The following is a 9901-nucleotide window of genomic DNA, read 5'->3' as shown; positions in this document are numbered from 1 at the left end:
TGTATGCAAACGCAGGGAGGTCAAACTATGGGGTTCACATTCCTTGTGCTTATCAGTCGCTTACAGGATTATTGGTTATAAAGGACTGCTAACCTGCACACAGGACCTACTGGGAAGAGATAGTGTAAATAGATTGACATTATCACATTGGGCCTGATCTGTGAATGTGAGTAGCCACTCCCTGTCCACAAAAAATCACATGGAGAATGCCACCAAAATTATCTAGCCTTTTAAAACATAATTAGGAAACTTAAACAAGGCCATAGAGAATCCCAGAATCCTGTACTGGCAGCGTGCTTAGGAACACTCATCACGTGTGACTTCTCCACTGCCGTGAGTAAGGCTTTCAAACACATCTATGGTACCTGCAGTAGATGGGAGAAAGCCCATGCCAGTCATGAGTGGGGTAGTTCCAACAAGAAAAGGAAAACTTTTGAGGATTTCATTGACTCTTTGGCTACATTCTCCATCAGGCTGTGCAGTCTCTGCTCCTTAAAAATCATTGGCTATAGAATGTATCTTCCAGTCAGGCCAAATCAAGCAGAAGCCTGCACAGTGTCACATCAGAAACACGTATGCTACATCTACACAGCATAGGGCAACTCTCCCTTCTCCAGTTTGGACACATCGGATGGATTCAAACTGCATGTGGTAGCATTTCTTAAGCATGCCCATAAGTCAGTGGGGCCTGGGGGCAAGTGCCACATTGGTTCCCAGTCCTGGGATGGCTCAGCCTTCCTTTCGAAGCAAGAAGATTGGGAGCATCTTTACCAGTAAGCACATGCTTCCGTCTCCACAACTGGCAACACTGGCTGCAGCAGAGCTCAGAGCTCAGCAGGAGCTGCAATCAGAAGCCCTGGCCTCTCACTGAAGCGAGATCTTGCCTCTGAGAGGAGCAGGGATGCCTGCCATCTGGACAGACTTAAGACAAGGCCAGAAGGGTGGTTTGGCCACAGCTCAGTCATGCTCAGTCCTCGTGCCGCATCTGAGTGTGAATGCAGTAAATCAAGAGCTGACAGGGTGACAAACCCAGAGACTCACGTTTCTTCTTAACAATGATACTTTTCATCCCTTGACCTATTTGGGGATGGTCCACTGACAAGGAACTGCTCCAGAAATGCATATGTCTCTGACTTGGGGCTACATGAATGAAGTGGGATGTCAGCAAAGCACAAGGAGTCACTTAGACGCCTTTGAAAACTGAGAACGTGAATTAACAATTCAAAAGGCAAGTTTGGGATAGAGCCGGGCTTTATGGAAGGAGGGAAATGTAAGGAATTCCCACTTTAACATTAGAGAGGCTGAAGTGTATGTCTGTAAAGCTGGTTTCCCCTTACAAAAACTTCAAGTGTATTTGTTTCTCTGTGAAACTGGATTGGCATATTTATTGCATTTCCCCCAAAAATATATATTTTTATAAATGATGGATCTTTTGGGTGAGTCTGAATAATACCTGACAAGAAATAAAGGAAAGGTGTTAGGGAAGAAAAAATCATTTCTCACACTGAATCTGATGTTAATGAAGTTTTAACAAATAATATACTAGTACAGTTACTTCTGATCTCACTTATAATAGGATCATTCCTGAGTAGTTTCATTGACTTCAGTAGTTTATACAACTAGGTTCTGATGTAAAACACTGTACGAAATATCTAGTGCACTAAGCTGTCTGCTTCTTGTTCATAGCTGTTTTGTTCCTGACCACACTGAGATAATAAAACGCAGTTGTGATGGATATGCCTATAGCTACAGTCCCAAATGCCTTTTCAGTGGCTTTTTTTGTTTTTCCCCTTCTCTCTTCTATATATGTACTTAAATACTATTTTGGAAGTCACACTTTTCCAGGCGTCACCTGGTTATGAGGTCCTCTTTAGGAAGTATTTCAGTCAAGCCCTTTTTAGAATTACTGTCCCAAACACCACGGCAGTTTAAAATCTCCAGTGCAAACCTGACTTCTGTATGCAGTGAGAAAAGGGGGGAAACTGTCTTGTCTGTTTTCCTGATCAGCTGTAACTTTGTCTCCATTTTGCTGTTTCTGGCAGCTCGTCTTGTCCAGTTTTAAATGATTGTTAGACAAAAGAGCATGAACTTTGTGGGATAAATATTTGGAAATATATATTTTTAACAGAAATCAGTGAGATGAAAAATGAGTAAGGTAGAATCTGATCGATTACTCGATCATATCCTTCTTGCTTTTCTTAGGAACCAGGTGCTTGGAGCTGGGTTCTTCTCTTGTTGCTACTCATGTGATTATGGAGCAGTTCCTCTCAGTAACTGCAATCACCCACTGGAAAACTGACACTTGTGAGAGCAGAGCTGAGTGCGGTGGCCACATCTCTCCAAGAAAAGCAAGTAACAGCCTGAAATTGAAGTATTTTGGCCCCTTTACCAAGCAGCAGCAAATTTTGATGCTTTGTAGGTCAGGCTTCCTCTCTGAGAGCAGGATACAAAGGTGCTGACTTGGGTATTTCCTTAGGGTAATGTGTCTATTTAAAGTACGTACAGACACTTGCTGATTACCACAAGGGTGGCTATAAACAGCATGCAGTCAATTCCCCTTTGCAGAAACACTGCTTGCCCCAAGAAACCGATGCTTTGGCATCCTTTCTTTTCAGGGTGTTTCCAAAACCCAGGGCAGCTGCTCACATACATCCAACACCCCATTCTTGCCTTCATCCCATCCTTTGACTGGGAGAAACCTTTCCCCATGGCTGACCCCACGGTGTGGAAAAGTGCCTGGATCATTATGCCCAGCTTTTATATGTCTGCTTCATTACACAAAGGGAATTAAGAAAGGCCTACATTCCCCAACAAATAGGAGAGCTTCAGCCCACAGAGTGTCCTTAACAATTCTGTGTGTGTGTGGTTACTGCTTGGGTTTTTAAACTCTTCTGTGAAGAAATTCATCATGTGCAAGTCATGAACTCGTTTCACCATAGCAATACATTATCAAACAGCAATAGTGCTCTTTATTAAAGCCCTTAAAAACAGCATTTGAGTGCAAAAGGTTATCCACTGCCTTTCTACTGGGTAGTGTGTCCGTGGCTGTTACAATCTGCACTGCGGGTCAGCAATTTATCTGTGAAATTCCTAGAGAAAAGGGGCAACCTGTGTTAAAGTCTTAATGCATCAAATTCAGTGATGAAAAAGTTAACAGTTGATCATGTACGCATATTGAGGAGGTCGTGAAGAATATGCTTTCTTACCTGTAAAGATGTTGAGAACTGCTATCTAAGACCAAATGAACTGGCATCATTGTTGAAAAGCTCAAGTTTTATTTTAATACCATCTGGGAGAGACTCACCATGGTGGTGGGAGAAAGAGGCTCACTCTTGGTGGCATACAGCAAGGGACTGGGGCTGCTCCCTGGCTCTACAGCACTGCCACAGATCTGATCTGAATCTGACCCTAGGGTGGTACCCTGGCCTTGCCCTGGTGCAGGACACTGGCCTGTAGCAGGTCTCTGCAATGCTGGACCTCCTTAGGACTTCAAAGCACCAGCCAATGTAGCTCATCATTGCAGGACTGCTTTCTATTGATGCAGAACATGAACTGCTTTTAATGATTTTAACCAAGACTGCAGATTTACACCAGCTGAAAACCTGGCTCCAAGCAGACTGCGAGGGAATTTCCTTGACTTTTCTCCCCCTTCCCTTTAGAAGTGAATTACTGCTGCATGTTTTCCATTTTCCTATAAGCTTTCTATCCAGTGACCCAAACACTCCAAAATAAACACGTACATTTCCTTCCTTGGTACTCTATGTCAGGATCTATTTAACTGCCTCTGCAAAAGCAAGTGATCCTGAAAATCCCACAGTCGTGGTTAAACAGAAGTTTCCTTTATTTTTAGAGCCATCTCTGAGTATAAGTGTTACCCTTCAGCACGCATTCACATTCTTGCAGCGGTTATAGGTGCGATTCCTAGTGCTGCACGCTGCTGCTGGGCTCTACTAACTGGCCGTAGATGATTTTGCTACAACTTATTCCAGTTCAAGCCTGGAACAAAGGCAGCTGTTCCTGCTCAGCTCTGTGTGTGAGCTGATAAACAAGCATATGGTGAGATCTTCTGAAATGGAATGGGATGAAAACTGAATTACAGCAAAGCAAAGCAGGACCTGCAAACTACATGATGGTGAACTTTCCTGCAAATGCAATTCTAGCATTGTAGTGTGTGTAGGTGCGAGGAAAGTTACCTGTGCTGATGCTGCAGATACATGCTACTTCTTTCTGTGTTTAATCGTACATTATCACTTGCATTATAGTAGGAAATAAAGGCCTAAACTGAGATCAAATAATTGTTTTGCAGGTTGCTGCAAAATACATGCATTAAGATAAGTGTAATTGGTTTGGCTGTAGGTGTTGTACAAGGACAGGAGAGCAGGATGGTGAGGCAAGAGGCAGGAGCTGTGTGTGGGAAGCCAGGCTGTTGCTGTTGCTGCACCGAAGAACTTGCTACAAGGAGACATGCAGGTATCACCCTGCTTGTACCACATCTCGACGTGCTGCTGGAGTGTCTGGCCGCAGGACTTGTCCCAGTCCCAGGCAGTTTACCTTCTACCAAGTGAGAGCACAAAAATTAGTATATTCAAACTTGACTTTGGTTTACAGAATAATCTACTAAGAGCACAGGCAGGCTCTGTGTTAAGGGTCCTGTGACTGGGAAAGCGGATGCTTCTTGCTGCTATCCCCACATAAAATCCCATCACTGTGATTTAGTGGTGCGGTAAGTGCACTATGACCACACAGATTTTGGCACTGGTGCGCATGAACACTGAAGTCACAGGGATTCCGTGCTGCCATCATTAGGACAGCCCAACTGCGGGCTGTGTTCTAACCCCAGAGCTGCATCTGTGTGCCACTCACGCGGGACCTCTTGCTGTGTGCAGGTTTTCTGGCTTTTCCAGCAACTAGGTCTCCTGGGCTGGCTCATATCCTGACACAGCCACCTCCAAATGCAGCAGTTTGTGATGAAGATGGGATTCTGCTTTCATTTTCCCAGGGGAGATGGGGAAACACATCCTGTCCAAGACATATGTGACCAGCTACTTCTGCTGGAATGCTTTCAGCTTCTTTACAAAAGATGCTTTAGGTCCTCATGCACTGTCCTGAGCTGTAGCAACACACCCAACATGGAGGTCTGGGCTTTGGGGTGGAAAAAGGGATGTAGTTTTTGAAGTTCTGATCACAATTTGTGAAGTAAAAAGTCTGCAGCAAAAAGAGTAGCTGGAAAGAAATTCATTCTTTTTTTCTCTTGATGCAACATTTTAATATTTTTCCATGTGTTTCTGATTATCTGAAGGAGATGTATAGTTTTACCACACTGCAGAGAAATAAAACCCTCGGTGAGCTAGAAATCAGCTAGGTCTCAAAGATTTTAATAATACTCGGGGATGTGTGTGAAGGCCAGTGATGCTGAGGGGAAGGTGAAGTTATCACATAGAGCCAGGTGACAGAACTGCCATTTCCTGAGAGCAGGCCTGCACTCCGTGTTCAGCTAAAAGGCAGGATTAATCCAGTGTTTGGCTCCAGTGTGGCTCCTAGGCTGGCTCAGCCACACATGTAGAATCCCCTCGCTGCTGGCATAGCGCTTTAAGCAGGAGGGATTTTGCTGACACTAACTATTCTACCTTGGGCAAAGTACAGGATCTGCTCAGGCACTCATCCTTCTCCCCACATCTCCCCAGCTGAATTAGGATTCACAAAACTCATCAGGAGAGCATCACCCAGCAACCAAACCTCACACGACAGGGAAGACACAGATTGCAGCAATATGCAAGTGCTCTGTTTCCTTTTCAAATGTGGTCTTTAGTCCCATGGGAGACACATCAAGTCTGCAGAGCTGCATATCAGGGTGTCTTGGGTGCTGTGCTGCACCAACCATAGGAGCTAAGTACCTAATTGCTTGATTTAGAGAGGCAGTTTGGACACACGGCTGAGTTTTCCAAGTGCTTTTGGGTCAAATCTGAAGAAAGCCCATTAACTTCATTGGCTTTGGATGATGTCCCATATACACAAAACTTGAAGAACGATGCTTTAAAAGAAATACCAAAGTTAAATCGGGACATTTTAACAATTCTCTTTGTATTTGAATTTAGTGGCTGTATGCTGACAGTGTAATTAGCAAGACACTATGTTAATTAATGCCAGATGACATTGGTGGGATGGCAAAACAACCAGTGTTCAGAAGAATAGCTCACAGTTGAACTGTTCCTCTCTCCCCACATTATTTTTAGCAAAAGGAACATAGTCAAAAAGCCAGAGAAAGCCGAATTAAACCAAAAGTCAAACCATTTACAGACATGTAAAATGTGGCGTATCTCAGCACATCACTTTCAAGCCAAATCTAATCTTATCGCACAAAGAATATATATTAATCATCTCTCCTTAGGCCCTACATACAGGAGAACTTGAAGAGCATTGCACAGTGGACAAATTAGCTGTCACTGAAGCTGAAGGAGCAGAATTCAGACTTGTCCTTCACATAGCGAAGCATTTGAAAGGTAATTTTCAGTGTAAGGATTGTGGATTTCTTGGGATCACTCAGCCAATGTGAAAAGAATTTGCAGTAGCACAGAAAAATACATTCACATACACGCAATCTGAGTTCATACATGTTAAGCCTCAATCTATATGTGTAAGATTACTAACTCAATTTGACTGGGCACAGAAGTGGACTCCATGTGAGAACTATGGTGTGTGTAATTTTAATTCATCTATTTTAAATTGTGTGCATAGGGATATTTATATGTATATATATGTATATTTATATGTGGATATGAAAACTTCTGCATATAAGTTAATGGTCTTTTACTGCCATACCTCTTGTAGGTCCCGTCTCGAGTAGAATTAGCGACTATGATAGTATTCTACTGTGAGGAAAATGTGAAGGCATTTGTGCTGCTCTAGAGAGGGCTTCAAATCTAGTGGTCTTACAAGCAATAGGGCAGTATGATGAAGTTGGCAGGATTTCCTTACAAGTCTTTATTTTCCTGGGAAAAGAAGCCAAAATGGTAAAACTAAAGGCTGGTGCAGCCCATGCAGCACAGATGTCTCCAATGCCACTCAGGGGTGACACATGGACACATATGAGAGCCAGACAGTGCGCCTGCATGAAACCAAATGCATGGCCAATACAAACTCACATAGCCAGGTCACGAACATTGTCATCTACACACCTTAGCTGCCGCTTCAGGCAGCATCTATCCTCCAACAAGGCACCATAAAGGTAGCCCAAAAGCACAAAACCACCAGAAAACCCAGCACCGTGGCCTCTGGCAAAACCAGCTCAAATGCAGTTGCATGCTCATGCCTGTCCAGGACAGAAGGTTTGATGGTGACGGTCTAACAATATGTGCCACACAGCTGGTTGTGATGGCCACGAACCTTTGGCCTAACAGTGTGTGACAAATTCTCCTTACTGGTAGTTGTTGTTTTTTTTTTCACTCACAGCAGGCAAACTTTTAAGTTGCACAGACCCACTTGTCTTCCTGTAGTCATTCTCCAGTGGCTTTGCATCTGCTTTACATAGAGTTAAACACCAGGAAAAACCACAGGAAAATTAACTCTTGTCTCAGCTTGTCCGACAGTCCCTGTCAGAGAAAACTTATTATTTATCCTGAGTCTGGAGCTGTATTTTTACATTTCCTCTCCCCACCCCACAAGCGCTGACAGTCAGGTGGTGAAAGCTCATACATTCTCAATGTGAAAACGACATAACTTCATCATATAGTGTTTGGGAATGGGTATATCTGAATAAGGTACATGTGTGGCTGAAGGGGCTATACCTGCATTCGGGCCTGGTATTTGATTTCATGAGGGAGCTGGGAATGGTGGTTTGCCCTGTGAGCCCTCAAAGATCCATATCCTGGGAGGATCCAAAGGACTGAAATATTTTAATGCAAATATGAGGAAGCCTTTGAGTTCATAAATATGCTTTAACTTAACAAAAGCATTTAGCTTCAGCGCGCTGAAGTGAAAGTTTAAATGAGAGCAAACAGCAAGTTTGTAGTGGACATTTATGAACAGATCTGTACACAGAAAAGAAATAAAGCCTCACATCCTGCTTTCTCCAGAATCCCAGCAATTCCCTTTGCCTTCCAACTATTCGCACAGTGATTGTTTGCACATTTCACTGAGATCATATGGAGACACGGGGATTCGAGCTGTCATCAGGACCTGAAGCTTTCACACAGGAGGTTCTTTTCTCTTCTGATCCTAGCGGTGACTGTGTGGGCTTAAAGATGAACAGCTTCTCCCCATACGAAGCTCCACAGATGAGAGCAAAGCATCAAAGTTGTTTGTGGAACATCAGCATTATGTACAGGGCTGGGCAGGTTTTCCTGTGACACGGGCATTTTCCCATTGCGTTAGGAAGAACCACAACACTCACACGGTTTTCCTAGGGGGAGCAAAATACAACAGTCAGATCCTGCTATCCTAAGAGAGCCGATCGGGGCACTTACTTCAGTTACCGAGCATCTGCATTCAAATCCTTTCTTTGCTTCTTTCACACCACAGATGGGAATGTGGGTTTCCCACATCCCAAGCTTGTGGTTTTACCACCAGGCTACTTGTTCTTTGAAAGCAGGTTTTTCTTTTGGTTTTCACATCTGCTCATGCGAGACGGTCTGCTTAATAAGCAATGTGAATCACTCCGTTTTAGCACTCATCTGTGAGATGATTGTGTATGTTACGCTGTCATGTATTTCCATGAGTTTTAGAAACAGTCCAGTAGAACACTGAACACAAAACTGACCAGGTTACTTATGTCTAAGGACGGAGGAGAAACAGGGATCGTATGATACTTACCTTCATTTTTTCTGCAATTCATAACAACATATACCCTCCTACTGCATATATGAATCCTTACACAGTCTTCCATAGGAGCACAAGGACTTCGAGCAATGTGTTCAATGACAGAAAAAGCTGATTTCCAGAACACAAGGAGAGCAGCTCATCCGATCTTTCCTAGGCAATGCCTGCAAAGGCAGCATTCTTCACACAACTGCTCAAAGATGTGTTTGCTATCTGTGCCAATCTCAACCCCTCAGCACCAGGGAGCAGTGTTAAAAAGCAGGCAAAGGGGGCTTCAGTGTATTTGCATGAGTTAATCACAGGAACACGATTTCCCAATGAGATGGCACCAGTCCCAAAGGGTTAATGGCTTTGTTGTTCAGATGGGTACGGCCCAGCATCACATCAAGAACCAAAGGAGCTGGAAGTTGGGTCGTATGCGGTTGTGGAGAACAAAGCTCTAAGATTAAATCTCTTGATGGCCAGATGTGTAGGCACGCTCAGTTTATTTTTCACCTTCCATTTTAAAGAGGGAAAGCAAAACAGCTCCAATTAATCCCTGGTGTAAGCCAGTCAGCATGGCTGCAGCCAGCCCCAGAGCTCCTTCATTAGGAGCAAGCTTTGCCATCTGACAGGATCCCACCACTTTGGGTGCAATGTGTGTGTTCAGAGGGCCCCGCTTTACATCTCCTCAGTTACCAGGCATTACGCTTTTGGCCCTTTGGTAAGAGAAGAGGCTTAATTATGCAACTGTCGGCTCGTTTAACAACAAGGCAAAGCAAAACATCGATGTTCGTTAACTTTTGGACCGAGCATTTTGGTGTTCTTTTGAAATCAGCCGGCGCTCAATGGTGGGGTTGAACTCTTCAGGGTTCCTGAGCTTCCCTCCGTCATTTCTCCGACCGGCTGCGGATACAATCGCTCGATGTTACGTTTGCTGAGGCAGCGGTGTGGGCCCAGCAGCAGCCTCGGCCTCTGAGGGCAGGGGGCATCGCCCCGCTCGTTGAGAGCAGCACCCACACCACCCTCCGCCCTCAAACCGAGCTCCCCTCGCTGTGGCTGCGCAGTGAATCCCCGCCTCCCGCCCCTCCCGGCCTTTCCCACCCCC

The 9901-nt window shown here is 44.4% G+C and overlaps 1 long non-coding RNA gene across 1 annotated transcript; it reads right to left on the bottom strand.

Annotated features, from left to right (window-relative positions):
• Positions 1-6032: 6032 nt before the first annotated feature.
• On the bottom strand, positions 6033-9847 carry LOC116653759. Its single transcript, XR_004308174.1, has 2 exons — positions 8809-9847; positions 6033-8398 (listed from the first exon to the last, which is right to left on the bottom strand). It is a non-coding gene; the product is annotated as an uncharacterized LOC116653759 (long non-coding RNA).
• Between the last annotated feature and the right edge of the window lie 54 nt (positions 9848-9901).

This window comes from Coturnix japonica, chromosome 1 (genome assembly GCF_001577835.2).
Source record: "Coturnix japonica isolate 7356 chromosome 1, Coturnix japonica 2.1, whole genome shotgun sequence".
In the NCBI taxonomy this organism is placed as follows: Eukaryota; Metazoa; Chordata; class Aves; order Galliformes; family Phasianidae; genus Coturnix; species Coturnix japonica.
The sequence above is the reverse complement of the archived record's forward strand: the minus strand, read 5'-3'. Positions and strand labels throughout refer to the sequence as shown.